This window comes from Gouania willdenowi, chromosome 14 (genome assembly GCF_900634775.1).
Source record: "Gouania willdenowi chromosome 14, fGouWil2.1, whole genome shotgun sequence".
Taxonomy (NCBI): Eukaryota; Metazoa; Chordata; class Actinopteri; order Blenniiformes; family Gobiesocidae; genus Gouania; species Gouania willdenowi.
This window is the reverse complement of record NC_041057.1, coordinates 27,935,432-27,949,607: the sequence shown is the minus strand read 5'-3', so window position 1 is coordinate 27,949,607 and position 14,176 is coordinate 27,935,432. Positions and strand designations below refer to the sequence as shown.

Here is a 14,176-nt window from a genome sequence, read left to right as displayed (position 1 = left end):
TTTATTTCACTCAAATCACTTCCGTTTGTTCTCGTTGAGCCTATAATCACTTTTTATGGCCACAGGCTCACGGTGGCTCACTCTTTAATTTTCATCATTCTTTTGTTAAACCAAATACAATCAGAGAAGACGAGAACCCCACCATTATTAGCTACATTTGGATGAATACACACTAATAGCTTCTACATAGGCTGGTGGTTTGAAAATGAAACTGTATTAATTTAATGCATTTATTTATGTTCATTAACCACACAATCTTAGACAGCAAACTGGCCATAAATAGCCTTAAAGGCTACCTGTACTTTAACTGCAAACTCAACCAAGAGATTGTGTATAATACTTGAGGTTTGGCAAGATAATGTTTGTCAGAAGTCAGACAGGGGCAACTGGTAGCCTGGGGTTCATAAAATAAATGCACAAAATGACTCCAATATACAAAATGACTTTATAAAAACATACAACATTACAGAAAAATACAAGAAATGACATATGAAAATAAACAAAAGTTAAATAAAATAAGTAAAACAAGAGCACTCAAGAGTGCAAACTTCCACCAAGTGCCAAATCTCCTCTTTTCTAGACATTGTCAGTTATCAAGATCAATGATCATTCAAACTTTAAAGGCTTGGAATAAATTTCTAATCCCATTAATAACCATACAGTAGGTCCAAATGTAATGCAATCTTCCATTGTATAAAGTCTATCTTTTATTTATTATTATTTATTATTGTTAATAAAATGAGTTAATTGATTTGTAATTTACTTTGTCAGGATGTCTGACAAAACCATTCACAGATCCATGGATTAGGGGACAAGGTGTGTGTGTGTGTGTGTGTGTGTGTGTGTGTGTGTGTGGGTGTGTGTCATAGTGTTACAATATTACTGCTGCAATCACAATCTTTCACAACTACATGACTCACACAAAGCAGCAATGACACACTTGAATAACACGTTCCCGCCATTTCCGGCCCTTCATTCAAAAATCTTGTGTAGAAAAAAACCAATCATGTATCAACAGCTCGTCTCTGTTGATGTTGAGAAACGGGGCGGGGCACAAACCAAGTATGGATCAAATGTGCTCAGACTTGGTGTATCTATATACCAGGGGTCACTAACCTTTATGAAACCTTTAATTACTTCCTAGGTACTGAGTAATCCAGAGGGCTGCCAGTTTCATATACATGTCTGAAATACTCAAATTTTACTGTTTCCCTTTAATTTAAGGATTCACATAATGAAGAATGAATAGCAGTAGTTTGAAATGGTAAAAATACAGTAGTTTCTACATGCACATTTATCTTAATTTCTGAATTGTTTAATTTTCAATCACCCACTTCTGAAACATGTCGTAGGAAATACTCAACGTTAGCCACAAACTTAAACCACAGTGCTTGCATGCTGGAGCTGGCAGTTCCTGATTAATGGTGCCTTGATGCTGGAGCTGGCAGTTCCTGGTTGATGGTTCATGGTTCAACTAGTCTGAGACACTCTGATGGTCTATACCTCCATCCTGTCCTTCTATTCACTAAACCCCAACCAGTCGAGGCAGATGACTGCCACCTCTGAACCTGGTTCTGCCAGAGATTTCTTCCTGTTATAAAAACAAAATAAGGGAATTTTTTTCTTCCCACTGTTGCTAAATGCCTGTTCATGTGGATCTTGTTGGGGTCTTTCTTTCTTAATATGAATTATATATTGTTAAGCGCTTTGAGATGACTTTGTTGTATTCTGCGCTATATAAATAAAGTTTAATTGAATGGTTTGAACTAGTTGCTTCTTTGACCGTGTTGCCTTTGCCTTGTAACTAATGTATGTATTTAATTTGAAAACTGCTTTTTTTTAATTGTTGTAATGTTATTGTACACTGCATCTCAACCCCTTTACTTTCTTATTACTTATGTCGCTTTAAAAGCTTCCTGTATAAAAGTGTTGCTAATTAGCACATGTGCTAAAACAATTCAACGATACATCGGGTTCATCCAATGTAATTCTGATGTTCACATTAAGTTAACAATAAATAAAAAGTTGTAAATTATGTAATATGTTTGTACATTTTAGCAATTTTTCAAGATTTCAAAAAAATCTGAAGTTCTTTTTTTTTAATATTGCTTATTACAATCCATACACCAAATCTGCAGGCAGCGTCTTTAACAGAATCCTGCTAATTCTGCGATACTTGAAATCATTTGTCACAATGTTTCAGTTTTTAAAGATTGTTAATTTGATACAAAAACATATGAAGTGCAGCAGTGTTTATTAACTCTACTAATGCACTGACTCTATCTGTCATCTGCATTTATCTTTGTGAATTTGAAGTCTGCCATGTAAATCAGATTATAGATGGAGCTCATTGGTGACTAGTGCTCTTGTTTGTTCTTGTTGGAATGGGCCTGAGGGCAGCATGTGGACCAAGTAGACCATTCGGGTGCCTTGGTGCCCACGGGCACTGCATTGGTGACTCCTGATATCAACTATTTCTGTCCCTTACAGTTAAGGTGCTTTCACAGCAGTTTAGTCTTGGACTCGGTCCAAACGAGTGGAGAACTGGTGATCATTTGATCTCCTTGGTTTGACTCGGTTTGCGTTCAGATTACAACTTTTGATCCATTCCAAACAGATTCTTGTGCAGTTAAGAGAGCTAACCACTTGAGGGCATTGTTACTGGAGTATAGACTTCTTTTTGCGAAAAAACAGAAACCTGAAGAAGAGGCTCTCACCTATGGGTCAGAGCCAACACTTAAGAGTGCTCAGAAACTTTGCTTTCACATTCAACAATGGATCAGTAACAAGTTGTCGTACTTTTGGTGGTTTTAAAGCTTTGTTTTGTGCCATCGTCAGTGTCGTGTGCTCTACATCAAATACTTCCTGTGTTTGCTCCACTCCAGACTTCGATTGGAAATGCTCAGAGACACACAAAAACAATCACTCTAGAATTTTCCTGTTTGATCCGCTCCAGACTTCGTTAGCGTGTGCGTAACGAGGCAGACTATTTGGAGCAAACATCGGTGTGAATTCACCCTTAAATTCTTTATCCTGCTATCCAGATCTCAATCCAATGAAGCATCTGTAGGATGCGCAAGTGAGAGTCCAATCCATGGAGGCTCCACCGCTTAGTTGACTTTCAAAGATCTAGTTCATGAAGTCTCACATGTGTAAAAATGCAGCTCTGACATCACTGACTAATAACACCTCACTGATAATAGATGTGCAGCTCTGAGAGAACGGGAGTGTGTCTAAATCAGCTTCTTGTGTTTTTTCTTTTTACAAATGAGTGTTGGCTCTTCGTTTTTCTTTATTTTTAAATGTACCGATTGGAAACAACACTACATACTCTTCTTTTAACACAAAATCTGACTCACTCCTTTTGTCTTGTCTTATTTTCACCTGACGTGTCATTGCGTGATTGGAAGGCATCTTTTCTCTCCTATCAGGGATTTTCTGTTTGCATGTTTTAGGATTTCCCTTTTTGGCTGAATGAGATCTCACACATATTTGAACTCTGCTCCGTATACGCTTGTTGGGGCAGCTGTGATGGTCTTACCTCAAAGATTTTATTGACTGCTTAAAGTCTAATGTAGAAACAGAAAATCAGAATAATTCTTTAGTGGAGGTTTCCTTGTTCGGAAGTACTAAAAAAAACAAATCATTTAATTGGATCTGACCTTCCTTGAACTTTGCACAGGACTCATTTAGCCTCTCCTCTTGCCTTCCACCCAGACACACTTACAGCAGAATTTAATTCCATGTTGACTTTGTCCTCTCAGCCCTTGTCATAGAAGGATACAAGTGCCAGCAGTTTGACTTAAGCCCTACTGGAATTTCTCCATGTGCCAACTTCCTGCCACTAATGCACGTGATGCTCGGCAGCTAAGAACTCAGGATTCTTTCCTTATTATTTCAGCATAGCTATTCAAGAAAAATGAAGTCATGCTTTTACTAATACTGCCAGACAGTGATGTCATCAACATCAGCCGTTTATTTTCCCCTCTCTTGAATCTTTGGCTCTGTAGGAGAGCACTGTGTGTACCGGATAGGAATCCTTAAGATCAAAACAGAGATGGGCTGAAAATATCACGCAGAGATAATGTGAGTGACAGTCGGTAACCTGTTTACAAAGTTGTTTCCTGACTCCTGGCGTGGAAAGAGTTAACATGCTGTGAATTCTCAATTGCCAACTCCCAGGATCATATCTCCTGTAACACAAATCAGGGCCATCTGCACAGGGCGTATGTCTGCCGTCCCCCTTGGCCTACTGCACTCAAAGACTCCCTGTGCTGTGGTTTGCCCAGCCCACGTCACGTGACTTCTCTGAAAGTGCCTTCTCCCTCCTCCTCCTTCTTTATTTCCAGTAAACTGTTTGAAAAGAGGGGGGTGACTCAGAGTAAAACCAGCTTCCCTTTAACCACAGCTTGTTAAAGAATTTGTCAACGTGGACTCAGGGGTGCAGTTCTATGAGTGTGCGCTCACATGTTCCTGCTTCTGGACACATTTGAATGTGTGCCTCTTTACGTTTCTTGTTTCTTGAACGGAGACTGTAGCTTCGATTGCATCACGAGTCCTTAATCACGGCACATCCTGCTCTGCACAGAGCAGGCGCGGGCTTGTTGGTAGTTAATGGGAACAACTTCAGCCGTCTTCGTGTCGGGGGGCTCCGGACCGCTCGGGAGATTTGTGTCTTCTGTGTGAAAGTGTTTCATTGAGAAAAAAGAAAAAGAAAACACAGAGGGAGAGGCAGAGGGGGAAAAAAACGTGTGTGGGTGTTGACTCGTGTGTAGGCTATGCTTAGATTTTTCCTTGTCTGACACTTTAATTTTCCACACGGGGTGCAGTGCTTTGTCCAAGCCAGTCGTGACTGAAATTATTGTAAGCAGGTCTATCAAAGATCATCTAAAACCAAAACTCATAGCTGTGCCAACTTTTCTCAAGAAACAGTATCATCAGCGGGAGAAGACTTAAGCAGGGTACACACAAAGGGATTTTGTAAATCTGAAGAGATATTGTATCTGAACAGACCCACATTAAGATAAAAAATCAGACATGGAACAGTTTGGATCACACTGCGTATGCGCTGTGTTGAGTTTATCGGAGCTCACACGCACAGGACCATTCTGTCCAACCACCAACTTCTCCGAGCCAGAAATCTTGCATGATCAGAAGAGATCTAACATTGTGATCTAATGCTGCATTCCAAGCAACTCAGAATTCAAATCAGAATTCTGGATTTTCCGACCTCCTACTTGAAAAAGTGACTTGAAACACCACCTGAAGTTGGAGCTCCTACTCTGTAAAGTCAGGGAAACAATCTAATACTATAGTGGTCAGTCATTTTTTAGATATTCAGACGTGCTGCCATGGAACTCGATTGAACACGGAGATCCAAATTTTGAACTCGGAAAGTAAGGCTGAACAAATAATCGCATTTGCGATATTATCGCAATATCATAAAACGCAATTTTCTAAATGCAAAGGTTACGATTATTATTATTATTGTTTGCTACATCCTTTTTGGCCCTGTTGCCGGTATTTTTAAGGTTGCGTTAATTCTCAAGCCTCAGACAAGCATTGATACTTCCCTGCTGCCTGCCAGTCCTCCTTAAGAACCTGCATGTGGAGCTGACTGATGGGAGGGGCTACTGTAGACAGTGCTCGCCTCTTCACCTCGCTTCATGAGTAGGCGTGTCTGTAGATGCTCTCTACACATTTATTATTGTTTTCAGCCAAAAAACTGCACACTACAGTAAAACACATGGCTATTTAAGCGGCTATTGTGATTTTAAGTCAGAAAAGTGTGTGTCACTGCAGCCTAATCGAATTGTGAAAGGCATAATCGTAATCGTGAAAAAGGGCTCCGAGCATCTCATCATATTCATACCAAACTGCATTCCGATCTAACGAGAACTAATGGAGGAGTAGTCATTTGAAAAATGGGCCCCTGGCACCCTGTGACACATACGGGGTAATGGGCCCCATTTATATATTGGTATGTGCCAATGATTTGGTCGTACCAACCACCGTAATATTTGACTCGCAAATAGATGAGAAATCGACTGTCGTTTTTTTTTTCTTTTCTCCTGGGCCTCAAATCAAAAATCTGACTCTGAGCGTCAATGTGTACACATCCATAGATTATACCTACCAAAATGCAGTCCGATCCGTTCACGAATAACAGAGGAGTAGCTATTTTAACTAGTGTATACAACAAGAAGAACAACAAGAACAAAGTAAGTGGCATTTTGAGTCTGGTAAAAACTGTCATTTCAATCGAGTTTTTAATGAGATCACAGCCCTGTTTTACCTCATGTATTACATCATTTTATCACTAATGTAACTTTCAGTCTTAAATTATTGCAGATGTGGCGGACTTCTTGTATTAGAGTTGGCCCAGATGTGTCACACAGATGTCACCTGGTTAAAATCGATATGATGCAAAGTTTGTCAAATGTTATTAAAAGCCAAGTTAGGAACGTGTAGACCAAAGCAATAGATCGAAGGGTAAGAACAAATAAACCTGTTACACATCAAATACACACCAGGATAAAACCACGCCGACTCCAGGGGGTGGGGGTGGGGGGGCTGACTGGTAACAAGACTGCTGAGTAAAGACTTTGTGCCGATTTTATGACGCTGCACCCTCGATTGGCTCTCACCAAATGTAATTACTGCTCAGTCAAGCCCTACAGGCGGACAGTTAGGAGGTAGAGTGTGGTGTGTGTGTGTGTGTGTGGGTGGGTGAAGAGAGGAGGGGTATCCGGTAGGCAGTCCTTGGCACACTGCCTGGTAGAATCGGTGATTTTCCATAAACTACCATATACAGAGCCTATCTCAGATAGATGCTTTCCTGATCCAGCAAAGTCGCAGCTCCTCCAGGGAGGGAATCACAAGTTAACACACACACACACACACACACACCGTTCACCATTGGACATCAGCAGAGGCAGAAATTCAAACAGAGAACCAATCAGTTTGCTTGTCTCTTTGCCCCCCTCCCTCTCCCCCTCCTACACTGTGCTGTTCGACCTCCCATGTCTCTCATATTTCCTGTGCGCGGGGTTGCACCCCATAAAGAATGTCATCCACACTGGATTTGTTGACCATATTTGGTATGATCTTGAAATGAGACCCCCCACCCCCCGTTACTTCTAAACCCGCCTTATTGCGGCCTTACAGGATTGAAATAAACCTTATTAGTCATGATTTTCTAAAATGATTAAAAGAAAAACTTTTTGTTCTGTCATTTTGTTGTTTGTAAGCATTAACGAACATTTCTGATTATGAAGATGGTTTTCATTACATTTGAACTGAAAATATCAAATACAGATCACTAGTAGTCTAATAATTTTAGGATTTTGTTGAATGAAAACCATCAGTAAATGTACAACTCTAAAGGCAATTTCTGCATTTTAAAATTACATTAAATCAGCCTCAGTAAAGAAATAGTCTAAAGAAAATGTCACTTACATTTTAAAATGTTAAACTTTTAACTGAAAAAAAACATCAATAGACTTGCGTTTCATTGTAAATATCACCCAATTTACTTCTCACGTGTTTAAATGTTATAATTGGATAATGTGCATTTAGTAGTAATAATGCATTTTCTGTGTAGATCATCTTGTACTTTATTACCAGCATAATATGCAGCATTTGCTGTTAACAGAAGCAGCTTAGTCTGTCTTTTTCTTCAAGGATAAATAGACTAAGTCCTAATTTAAAATGGTGTCTTTGTGTTAAAATATAAATGAAAGCTACTTTTTGTGTTGCATTGGACCAAATGAAAGAAGAAAAACACCTTGCCATAAATTACTTGAATTATATTGATCGAAAGGTTTTGTTTAAATAATTGAAGCACACAAAAAAACAAACCCTAACATAATTTATTTCCTTCTTCATGATTTTAAAAATCAAAAACTTCTGGAAAGGTTTGGAAATGAAATATAATGTAGGTTTCATTTAAACTTAATATAATGGCATCTTATAAACAAACAATTTTATTAAGTTTTGATGAAGTTAATATTTCTTTTGTGTCCAGAAATCCAGTATGAACATTTCCAGGCCTGATAATAAGGAAAGTATTTCACCTTAATGAACAGAAAATACATATTTTAAAAGTTTTCTCTCTTGGTTCTCATTCACTAAAATAATATTAATAGAAATCAGTGGAAAAACATGTTTTTTTTATTTCACACACTGCTAAATTCATTGCTTTATAAGTGATATGTTTAATCAATTCTCCCTAATTTCCCAGAATTAGTTGAGTAAAATCCAAACAGATTAAAGCGTCTCTTCCCAGAAAAGGGGAATTGAGGAAAAATCTGTGTCATAGCTGTGAAAAGAGGCTTTTGTGAAGCTGTCAGGATGGATTGTGCGAGAGCAGCAGATTCTGTGAGTCACAGGAATGACCGTGTGTTGTCCTGCTCTCTCGTTACCGGTGACAAAAGAGTTCTGAAATGACAGGTCCAATACAGACGAGCTCGGGCTAAACACAAAGTGTTTTCTGATGCAGCTTCAATGCCTTTAACATCATCTTATAGGGGAAAATTATTTTACATAAAGTGTAAAATTAATCAAATTTAAAGTCTCAGTTTGAATGTTTTTTCATTCCTAAAAGTTGAATATTAAGAGAAAGTATAGGATTTCTTTTTGTGAAAGGCACACACTCAATAGCACGCACCTTTTCCTCTCATTTTTTTTAAAAATACTGAGATCAATTATTTATTTATTTTTGTTATTAAAAGCTTAATTTTAACAATTTCGCTAATTTTTTTATTGAAATCTTATCATTCTAACCTCTACAATGAGTTTGTGGGTGTTTAAAAGGTTTCAATCTCTTTAAGAGTTTCAAATAAGGACTTCTAATATTAAGTTTCTTAGCCTCTTTTTCCAAAATCTGAAAATATTTTGTAACTTTTCATTAAATGAAAATTACACACTGCAGTTCCTCTAGTTTATAAACTTTTAAATATAATATTTGTCAGCTGCCAGTCTGTCCAAATAATTGATGAAAGCTGAGTTGCAGTGAAAGAGTTTACTATAGAGAACATCTGCATGCTCTTTTAAGAAAATTAATTTACTATAAAAGTAACATTTTTAAAAGGCCATTCTCTCATTTTTTCGTTGCATCACAAACAGAAGAGAGTTTTCAGACATGAAAAAAACATTTTTTCTGTCATTTAACAGACGTGTGAGGAGAGACAAAATTCAGAGGTATAGGTTTTAAAGCAGATTTCTGGCTGATGTGGAGAAGTGTGTGAGAGAATTTGCTGCTGTTTTAAAATTTTTTATTTAAGAAATCTGTTTGTAAAAATAACTTGGTAGTTTGCTGTACTTATTTGTTTCCAGTCAGTGCTTTCAAATGATCTGCTTCCAGAAAACACACCATCTAAAAAGTTTTCTGTTTTTCTCTGAGCTCCAGAAGAAATAATTCAGATGAAACATGTAGAGCAGAGGGGTAAGTTTTATCACAACAGGGGCAAAAAAATGGATTTTCTGATCCGAGGGCAACATTATCTACATTCATATCAACATTTAGATTAGCTTTAATGTAAGAATGAACAAAGGGTTTTGTTATTACTGCCGTTTTTGAATCATTTTGTATATTTTTCTTTTATTTTCATTGAGCTTGGTCGTTTGTGTATTTAATGTCAATTTGTATATTGTTTGAGGCAGCTTGTGTATTTTTTTTGTTTTGCATATATTTCTAATATTCTAGTAGTTGTTTAGTGTATTTTCATTATTCATTTTTTTTAATGTAATTTTGTATGTTTTTTGTTGTCATTGTGTATTTTATTATCATTATATGTACATTTGTATGTTTTTTGTTGTTATTTTGAGTATTTTTATGTTATTTTATCTGTTTTTGTAGGTTTTTTTGTATTTCTGTTGTCGATTGGCACATTTCTCTGATATTTTTCTGTCCTTTTGTTAATTTTGTTATCTTTTTGTGTTCTATGTGTTTTTTGGTTTCATTTAGTGTATTTTTATGTAATTTTCACAATTATTTTAGTAATTTGTTTTTGTTTTTTGGTTATTACTTTTATATTTGTTATTTTACTTTTGTGTGTTATGTAGTCATTTTTATTCATTTCTGATGTAGATCTTGATCTTACCTGAAAAGTATTTTGATAAAACCCTTAATGTACTGGTACATTATTATTATCTTTAAATATGGTGCTCCTTTGAGGAGAACTGTGTTAGGTTTCAACTTCACTGAGGCTTTTTCTTGTGATTAGGGAGTTTAAGAAATGGGGGAATAAAAATGGAAATGGGGGAGTAATCATTATAATGTATCCCTTAAATGCTAGGATTATTAAAATTCTGGCTCCAGTATAAGTCAATCAAAAATCTAATATTATTTTTATTCTTTTATTGGTTCTTTTTCTGCTCAAAAATATCTGTGGCTTCTGCTTAAATCTTATAATATATTTATTGGCTTAGATAGAAAATGCACTGCACACACACAATTTGTGATCAATTGATTGACAGCACTTAGTCATTAATTCAGTTCCTGGTTGAGTTTATTCCTTATTAAAGGTGTTTTTATGTTGTTTTAGTTACTTTGACTATCATTACTTATTCCATAATATGGAATATATTATCATGGGTAGAATGGGACATCTAACAATTAATGCCATACTCACATCCTCCTTCCTCCGCTAGTGAAAAGGTAATATCAGCAAAACCTTTAGTAAACAAACATGTAATCAGCCAGATAGGTACTCATTAAAAACATGTTTTTTTTTTTTTTTCTCTTCTTTGCAGTCCAGTCAGAGGTTGCTGTGCAGAAACTGGTCTGGGAGTTGAATTCTTTGAGACTTGAGCCTCTGTGAGTCACATCCTTATCCTCACATACCTTTTTCTTTACCGTCACTGTGGATTTTTCCACACAGACTGCTTTGTTACAGCCATATTCATTACACCCACAGCTAAATAATCCATGGGAAATATAAAACCTATATTTGACACATGGAATATTATCATTAAACACTCTTAATTTTAATATAAACATTTGTTTAAGGTGAAAGAAAAATGATTCACACTGACTTGATCACTTCTATATAAGCTCCATCTTTTCCTCTTTTCCTGCGTTATAAACACAGTGAATCTGATGAGCAACATGCTCTGTCCCTAGATCCCAAAGCTTCTCTGTGAAAACAATATGAACACTTTCTGGTTTTTGGCTTTTTTTGAGTGACAATCATTGGAAAAGCATCCATCCAGACGAACAGGTAAGATACAATTATTTTTATACAGCTGTTTGTTTCTCAAAAATCAAAGCAAAGTCCAACTAAAAATTGGATAAAAGTATAGGGAAAGTTCAAGCTGTTATAAAGGAATACATGATAAAATCCCAATGGACAAAATCCCAAGCTTTGAATGGAAAAATGGATGAAATTCCAATTTTCATTGTCTCTTTTGAACCCTAATTGTAATTACGTTTATATCATTAAAATCATACCTGTCAAGTATCCCGTTTTAGCCGGGAAACTCCTGTATTTTACCCCTCTTTCCCGCCATCTTCCCGTATTATTATTTTCCCGTAAATATCCCGTATTTTAATATAATAAAAATTAAAAGATGCCTCACTAAACTAAATGCCGTCACTAGCTTCGCGAGAACTACCACCTGAAATGGCCTGAGTGACGGTTCTCGTGAGATTAGTGCTGACAGCGGCAACAAACCCGGAAACAACTCAGAACAGAGATGATGAATGAAGACGTTCCAGCGAAGAAAAACAAAGAACTGGTGTAAATACGTTGTGAAACGTGACAGAGAGTTAATCTTTATAAAGAGCAGCAGGATGGGACACAGTTACATGCTCTATAAGATTAATAGCTGAGATTTTAGCGTCTCCCACAGCAGAAGGAACAACGTAAGTCACCATGAAAAATCAGCCAATCACAAGCTCCATAAATATAAACTGCTTTAAAAAAGTGTTAAATGATGTAAAGTCTGTAATAAATGTGTATAATATAAATGTGTGAAATTATAAGAAAATATGTAATGAAATAAAATGTTAATGTCTAACTTAAAGACAAGCAACGTGAAATTAACAGTAAATATGCAACGTGTTGACTTGTATATAAACTGTAAGTATATTAAATAAACACATGTGCTTCATATACACATTTATGTTTTTATTTAGGCTGTTTTATAATTTAAGAATTAGGGCTGGTCGATATATCAAGATTCAAGATGTATTGAGTTTTCTATTTTGGATATAGAAAACTATAATATTTCATATATCAATATATATCTATGTGCATAATAAGCTATATATTATAGCTTATTATGTATCAAAATATTAGTTTTAGGATTCGCTGCTTTTACTTCTCTGAACAGCATGTAAAGCTCAGTTAGATGATTAATGAGTGCACATATTGATCAGCTGTTTGTTAATAAATCAGCCTGTGTGGCATTTTGCATCAGCAAATTTAACCCAGAATTGTCTTTCTGGTCAGACTTTATTTAATAAAATTATGTAGATTTATATCATATATCACCATTTTGAGAAAATATATTGAGATATGAGTTTTGGTCCATATTGCCCTAGTAGGAATGTTCACAGCATTTTAATGGTAAATGGACTTGATTTTATATAGCGCTTTATCACCACACTGAAGCAGTCTCAAAGCGCTTTACACATCAGCTCATTCACCCAATCACTTTCACATTCACACACCAGTGGGACAGGACTGCCATGCAAGGTGCTAGTCGACCACTGGGAGCAACTTAGGGTTCAGTGTCTTGCCCAAGGACACTTCGACACATAGTCAGGTACCGGGATCGAACCCCCAACCTCTCGATCAGAAGTCGACCCACTACCACCTGAGCCACGGTCGCCCTGTAAATGGTAATGTTAATAAAGGTCGACCTACCAGATTCTAATCACATAATTGTATTTGGTAAGTGGTTGATAAGTGGGTATTTTAGATTTCTTCTACACCTATATTAAAATATAAGTGATACTGGAGCTTGGTTGGGCAGGTTTGACGGCTGCTAGTGGGCGCCAGAAAATTTACCTTATTTTCAAATCCAAGACTTGACAGGTATGCATTAAATATGTCATTGTTTTATATTTCTATGTAAAACTAAGATTGTGTTTGTTGGGGTTTTTGGGAGTTTATTACTGTCACCAATTAAAATACAGGTAATTTCCAGTGTTTTAAAAAGAATTCTCTCTTTTACATTTCCTGCTCTATAAGGAGTTTGAAACGCATTGATTTTTACCAACATGAAAATGAATATATGTGTAGTGTTGCTGTGGGGGCAAGCAGCTCCTCAGCTGCTCCTCAGCTGCTTCTGTGGAGGCCATTTTGTTGAGCCCGAGTGAGGGTGGTCAACCATTTTGTGAAAGCAGCAGCAGGAGCCCCAGAGCCTGGTGCAGTGGCCTGCATGGTCAGACTGCAGCACATGGAGAATTTTACAGGAAAAGTAACAACTACATCTGAGACCTTGAATGAGACGCTTCAGTTCAGAGACTTGGCATGGAAAAACGTCTCTTCTAATCCTGGAAAATGCTCGGTTTGCATCCAGGAATTTGCAGTATGTCTGTGATTACCGTCAGGGGCTGCACTTTTTTTTTTTTTTTTTCTGTTTGTGTCTGTGGCTCAGAGGGGGGTGAACAGTGCTCTACCTCTTTTCTGATGATATGTAGAAAGCAATAACCTGCAGTGAAATGATGCTGGGACCTTTCAGGCTGCTCTTAGAGTAGATAAACAGTGTGTGTGGTGGAACAACAGAGAGGCACAGATGGGGGAGGCCCGTGACAGAGATGCTTCCCTTCAGACATCTCTCCACTGTGTCCGAGGGGCCCCTCAATCTCCCCCAGCGCTGCTGAGCTGATTTCTCTTCAAGCGTGAGGCGTGCTTGTGATGCAAATATTGAGAAAACAGGAGAGTTTGAGGAGAGAGAGCAGGTGACATTCAGCCTCGTGGGCCCGAGGGGAACAAAGGGCCATTTGGAGCCCGTGTTTTGTGTTGTGTGTGTGTGGGCGTCAACGCAAAAGCTGCCTTTGATTTGGGTTTGTACCTGAGGTCAGGTGTTGTCTCTGAGGACAGCCTCTATTATTGGGCCGTGTTTCATGCTCAGCGGTAGCAGGTTTTTGGGATCATGCATGATGTCACTGTGAGGATGGAAACTTTCCTTCAGCAGCTTTTTTTCACTGTTGCACATGTTGATA

At 37.3% G+C, this 14,176-nt stretch overlaps 1 long non-coding RNA gene across 1 annotated transcript in view; it reads left to right on the top strand.

The window, feature by feature from the left end:
* LOC114475890 (uncharacterized) overlaps nt 1–11,223 on the top strand; it is a 46,389-nt gene extending 35,166 nt beyond the window's left edge. Inside the window, exons 5-6 of the long non-coding RNA XR_003675515.1 lie at nt 10,756–10,819; nt 11,126–11,223. This is a non-coding gene — a long non-coding RNA (uncharacterized LOC114475890). The remainder of the gene's footprint in view (nt 1–10,755; nt 10,820–11,125) is intronic.
* Nucleotides 11,224–14,176: the final 2,953 nt, after the last annotated feature.